Below are 6,239 nucleotides of genomic sequence, written 5' to 3' on the forward strand. Positions count from 1 at the left end.
AGTGCGTTCCCGTTGCCGCCATCCGCACCCGCAGTTGCTCGATGCATCATAACAGGCACGGTGAGTCAGATTAATCGACTAAACATCCAGCGATTGAAGTGACTATTAAAACTTACAGGGGGTGGACAAAAATGTGGAAACACCACAAACACAACACACGTGGTGTAGGGGTTGGGTGCATTCTAGTGTCCGATTCCACTCGTCGTCATACGTAAGGCAAAGACGGTACATACAGGCAAACTGTGAAAGCAACGGATTATATTCGTAAACAAACGAATGCAGCATGGGATAAAATTAGTCACATTTCACGCAGTGAGTTACTTAGCCATCAATTATATCGAGGCAAATTGAAGATAATGACAATAATTAAGAACAAGAATTATCAAATTTTCACGTCTGATAAGAATTATTCTCTTAATTTATGCGAGTAGAAAAGCACAGAGAACCATTAAATTGCATTACAGTAAAGCGCAAAGTGAAGTCATACTATTATAAAAAAGCGTTAATTTTACACAGTTTTAATCTGCCAGGAAGTGTCTTACTATTAATTACTGAATCTAGCGGGTGAAGCGCAGGAAAGTTGAGGTTTTAGGCGGGGACAAATTAAAATGTAACAGAAAAACTGTAAAATGAAATGAATGATAATTAATATGAAACAGCAGCATGAAAAGTAGAGAAAACCACACATTAAATTCTAGAAGAAAAGCCAGTACACAACTAACGAATACCCACAAAAAATATCGAATATTGGAATCGATAACTAGAATTAACCTATATTCATAAATTACAGTTATCGACTCCAACTGTCCCATGATTGGTGTGTAAATTATTTTGCAGGAGTTCAATGCACTGAAACGTAATAGAATTTCTACATTTGTAATTGCTCTCTAAAACTACTACGTTGAAATAACAAAAGTTGGAATCGGTAACTAGGACTGACCTATAAGATCAGTTGCAGTTGCCGATTCCAATATTATCAATTTCTTTGTTGCACTTTAGAGAGCAATTACAAGTGCAGAAATCCTATTACCCTACATTTTAGTGCACGCATCTGCTGAAAAAACTAATTAATGAACCACTGAACGCCTGGAATCAGTAACTAGAATTGGCCTATATAGCTTAAATCTAGTTACCCATTCCAATATTTGTTAGACTCTACTTTTTGTGAATTTTCGTTACTGGTGTACTAGTCCCGTTAGATTAAATAATTATTTTTAAAAATTAACGCTATTTCACAGTATTACGATTTCATCATGTGCTGTACTATAATGTATTTAAAGGTTCCCTGCGCTTTTCTTATTCGCATAAATTATGATAATATTTTATTTCATACAAGTATGCTTCTTCTCTTCTGTTCTTGTTTATTTTTGTTATCTTCAATTCTTTTCGATATAATTTGTGTCTAAGTAACAGAGGAGGAGGAGGATATTAGTGTTTAACGTCCCGTCGACAACGAGGTCATTAGAGACGGAGCGCAAGCTCGGGTGAGTGAAGGATGGGGAAGGAAATCGGCCGTGCCCTTTCAAAGGAACCATCCCGGCATTTGCCTGAAGCGATTTAGGGAAATCACGGAAAACCTAAATCAGGATGGCCGAAGACGGGATTGAACCGTCGTCCTCCCGAATGCGAGTCCAGGGTGCTAACCACTGCGCCACCTCGCTCGGTCTAAGTAACAGATCACGTGAACTGTGATTGTAATTTTATCTTATGCTACATTCGTTTATTTACGAATATGAACAGTTGCTTTCAAAGCTCCCTCTAAATAGCGTCTCTGCCTTAAGTGCGACATCATTGCTCGAAGCCGACGAGTGGAATCGGACACTAGAATTGATTCTACGGGTTTTCAAGGGGATCTTGTACCATTATTCCGAAAAATAGTGCCAAGTTCAGGTAGCAATTATGAGGGTGGATAGGATCACACGTTCTGCTCTCCAAAGTAGACCTCAAAGGCTCCATAATATTGAGATTTGTTGACAGTAGCGAAGGCGATTTTGAACGGTTTGAAATGAAAACTGCTGGCCGCTGTGGTCGAGCGGTTCTAGCCGCTTCAGTCCGGAACCACGCGGCTGCTGCGGCCGCAGGTTCGGATCCTGCCTGGGGCATGGATGTGTGTAATGTCCTTAGGTTACTTACGTTTAGGTAGTTCTAAGTCTAGGGGACTGATGACCTCAGATGTTAAGTTCCATAGTGCTTAGAGCCATTTGAACCATTTTTTTGAAATGAAAACTGACAAGAAATCAGAGCACGTAAAGACCTGAAAATGTACTACTATCTTTAGTGTTCTCACTCAAGAGCCAACGGCCTTGCCGCAGTGGTAACACCGGTTCCCGTCAGATCACCGTAGTTAAGCGGTGTTGGGCTGGGCTAGCACTTGGATGGGTAACCATCCGGTCCGCCGAGCGCTGTTGGTAAGCAGCGTGCACTCAGACCTTGTAGGGCAGACTGAGGAGCTACTTGATTGAGAAGTAGTGGCCGGGAGAGCGGTGTGCTAACTACATGCCCCTCTATATCCGCATCCAGTGACGCCTATGGTCTGAGGATGACACGGCGGCCGAATGACGACTGAAGACAATCGATCAACGTGACAGAAGGGCAAACATTGCGCAAATTGCTGCAGATTTCAATGCTGGGCCATCAACAAGTGTTAGCGTGCGAACCATCCAAAGATACATCATCGATAAGGGCTTTCGGATCGAAGGCCCACTCATTTACCCTTGATGACTGCACCACGCCTGGGCCGATCAACACCGACATTGTACTGTTGATGACTGGAAACATGTTGTCTGGTCGGACGAGTCTCGTTTCAAATTATATCGAGCGGATGGACGTGTACGGGTGTGGAGACAACCTCATGAATCAGTGGAAGCTGCATGTCAGCAGGGGCTGTTCAAGCTGGTGGAGGGTCTATAATGGTGTGAGGCGTGTGCAGTTGGAGTGATATGGGACCTCTGATACGTCTCTGACAGGTGCCACGTAAGTAAGCGTGCTGCATCCATTCATGTCCATTGTGCATTCCGTCGAGCCTAAGTAGTTCCAGCAGGACAATGCGACACCCCACACATTCAGAGTTGCTACAGAACAGCTCCAGGAACACTCTTCTGAGTTAAAACACTGCCGCTGGCCTCCAAACTTCCCAGACATGAACATTATTGACCATATCTGGGATGCCTTGCAATGTGCTGTTCAGAAGAGATCTTCACCCCCTCGTACTCTTTCGTACTTATGGACAGCCTTGCAGGAATCATGGTGTCAGTTCCCTCCAGCACTAGTTCAGACATTAGTCAAGCCCATGCCACGTCGTGTTGCGACTCTTCTGCGCGCTCTTCTGGGCCCTACACGATATTAGGCAGGTGTACCAGTTTCTTTGGCTCTTCGATGTAGAAGAGATGACTGAAACTTACTATCAGGACTTTAATTGAAAAAGTAGACGTTTAATTAGTCTATTGAATAAGTTATAGTTGTAATTACACAAATTGAAACCAGAGAATCTTTAGATTACGCTTATTCATTACGGATATTTTAGAACCCGTGACTGTTAATTGAATGTAAATACATAAAACTGCAAGTAGTCACTGTTTTGAATAGTTACTTATTATTCCATGAACCGGATTTCGAACCTTTTCTGGTTAATCTTCGTATGGTTTTCCGGAAGTTGCATATCTATTTCTAGCATAATGCTGGGTCCTGGCTCTGCATAAAATAATAAATAACTATTCAAAACAGTGACTGGTTGCAATTTTATCTATTTGCAAAGAATCTTTATCTGATGATTCCCGATAATGAAACAAATAAAGGAATTTTTGGATAACACACTGTGGAAATGAGATCAGGACTGACAGGAAGAAAAGACAAGTAAGCAGGTTGATAATCTGAAACAACTTTTGACTGTTAGCAATACTGAAACGAAAACAGAGATGAGGGTTAGCTTAAGTAATAGTACCTTGAAGATAATACTTGAAATGGAGAAGAAAATACTTACGGCGACTGAAGCATTAGATACTCACATTAAAGAATCTCGGTTAGAAAAGGAATGCATCAAAGCAAAAATAGAAAAATTTAAATGAGAGCTCTCGGAAAGGATTGATAACGAAATGTCAGGGAAGGATGCACTTGTTCAGGAGCCTAACTTAGAGAAAGAGCTTAAAAAGTTAATGTAATAAGTGAAGATTTAACAGATAGTTTAGACAAATTAAGGTCCGACAGTGCCTGACTACATTAAGAGGATCTTAAAAAAGTACACGATACGACAATGGAGCGGTTACAAATTGACGTAGAAAATATTAAAATAAAACGAGAAAGTGACAGGACAGGTCTTGATAATGTACAGCTTAAAATTCTATACGTGTCCCAAGAGCAAGAACGTGAGAGAGGTCATTCCAAGATTTCTAAGGATTTACATAAACTTAATCCGAATACGTCTTCTTTACAATTACTGGAGGCTAGCTTGTCGGCAACCTCTATGGTGTAAACTTAAGTTGCTTTAAAGAAAAAATAAAGAGTTAGTGCAAGACAGAGAAACTCCTTGTCCAACTACAAATTTATTAAAAAAATGTCGTATTGGAGGCAGCAGTGGTATGACGAGTACGTTCCAAAGATTGAAACCTAGTGATGTGGTACACCACATCGTGTTCTTACGAAAATCAAAGGCTGCTTTTCCACCCAGGTCGGATTATAGCAGAAAGATTAAATTTGTTATAGCATATTTTTATTCAGATAGTTAACAGATCCGAGTCCGTATGAAAAGAGATGAGGAGGATATAAGCAATACTCTGAGTGGCATATGAATAAGGTGAAACTACTAGATAGACCCACTCATGAAATACAGTTGACAGGAGCCTTGATAAACCGACTACCGGCGGAGAAAGATACGAGCGAAGTAAGCGAGATATTAACCTACCTAGTAACAGTTGGATGATCTAGATAAGGAAAACGAATACGAATGGGTCCGATGGAATAAACACGGGTTTTAAAATGGAAATGAGAGTGTAAGCAGGGATTCAGAGGTAGTGTATAGTCAATATCGTGAAGCAGAAAGTACAAAATTCAACAATCGCTGTAACCGTAACCAAAATAACTATAACCGTCAAGTATAATATCACCAAAAGTCCTTCGAAGAATCAACATCCGGTAGGGACAGTGATTATCGAAAATGCGGAAAACAACGAAGGTCCCATGGGAGGGGCCAGTCCGGGCACCAATACGGAATAGCAGTTTCGATCGTAAAACGACGACACGGATGTTACGTCTGGTAGCGCATGGTTTACACGCCGCTATCCGCAGACAAGAATGAGAAGATTAGTGTTTAACCTCCCGTCGACAACGAGGTCATTAGAGACGGAGCACAAGCTCGGATTAGGGAAGGATGGGGAGGGAAATCAGCCGTGCCCTTTCGAGGGAACCATCCCGGCATTTGCCTCAAGTGATTTGGGGAAGTCACGGAGAACCTAAATCAGGATGGCCGGACAAGGGTTTGAACCGTCGTCCTCCCGAATGCGAGGCCAGTGTGCTAACCACTGCGCCACCTCGCTCGGTATTACGCAGACAAGAGGGCGGTACCACTCCAGTTGACACATAGCCTTACCAAACCACACCAATGTGAGCCTCAGAATGTACGTTTTATTACCACATATTTTACAGTTTCTCCCTGTCGTAGTCGATAGAATGTAGGAATGATAACTGATTGCCCGCATCTCGTGGTCGTGCGGTAGCGTTTTCGCTTCCCACGCCCGGGTTCCCGGGTTCTATTCCCGGCGGGGTCAGGGATTCTCTGCCTCGTGATGGCTGGGTGTTGTGTGATGTCCTTAAGTTAGTTAGGTTTAAGTAGTTCTAAGTTCTAGGGGACTGATGACCATAGATGTCCCATAGTGCTCAGAGCCATTTGAACCATTTTTGATAACTGATTATAAACACGGTGCTATTTATTTATCGTTTTGTTTTATCTTCACGACTCGTACGGGAGTGACATGCAGGAGACTAGAATCCACAGGTTGGCTGCCTAATGGCCCCTGTTAGTCCAACCAGGATCCCCCATTTTGCCAGTATAAGCTACACGTGTGTATTATAGGCAATGTCTTTCGTAGTTTTGCAGTATTCTGCCAATGAATCGAAGCGTGGCTTTTGTTTTACTAGAAAAGTATCTATTTTATCGTTCAGTTCATTTGCCCTTACATTGTTATCCCCAGGTGCGTTACCGAGCGAGGTGCACAGTAGTTAGCACACTAGACTCGCATTCGGGAGGA

General features: G+C 42.3%; 1 pseudogene; it reads left to right on the forward strand.

Moving 5' to 3' along the window:
- Positions 1-2,293: 2,293 nt before the first annotated feature.
- LOC124614482 lies at positions 2,294-2,411 on the forward strand (annotated as a pseudogene).
- Positions 2,412-6,239: the final 3,828 nt, after the last annotated feature.

This window comes from Schistocerca americana, chromosome 4, assembly GCF_021461395.2.
Source record: "Schistocerca americana isolate TAMUIC-IGC-003095 chromosome 4, iqSchAmer2.1, whole genome shotgun sequence".
Classification (NCBI taxonomy): Eukaryota; Metazoa; Arthropoda; class Insecta; order Orthoptera; family Acrididae; genus Schistocerca; species Schistocerca americana.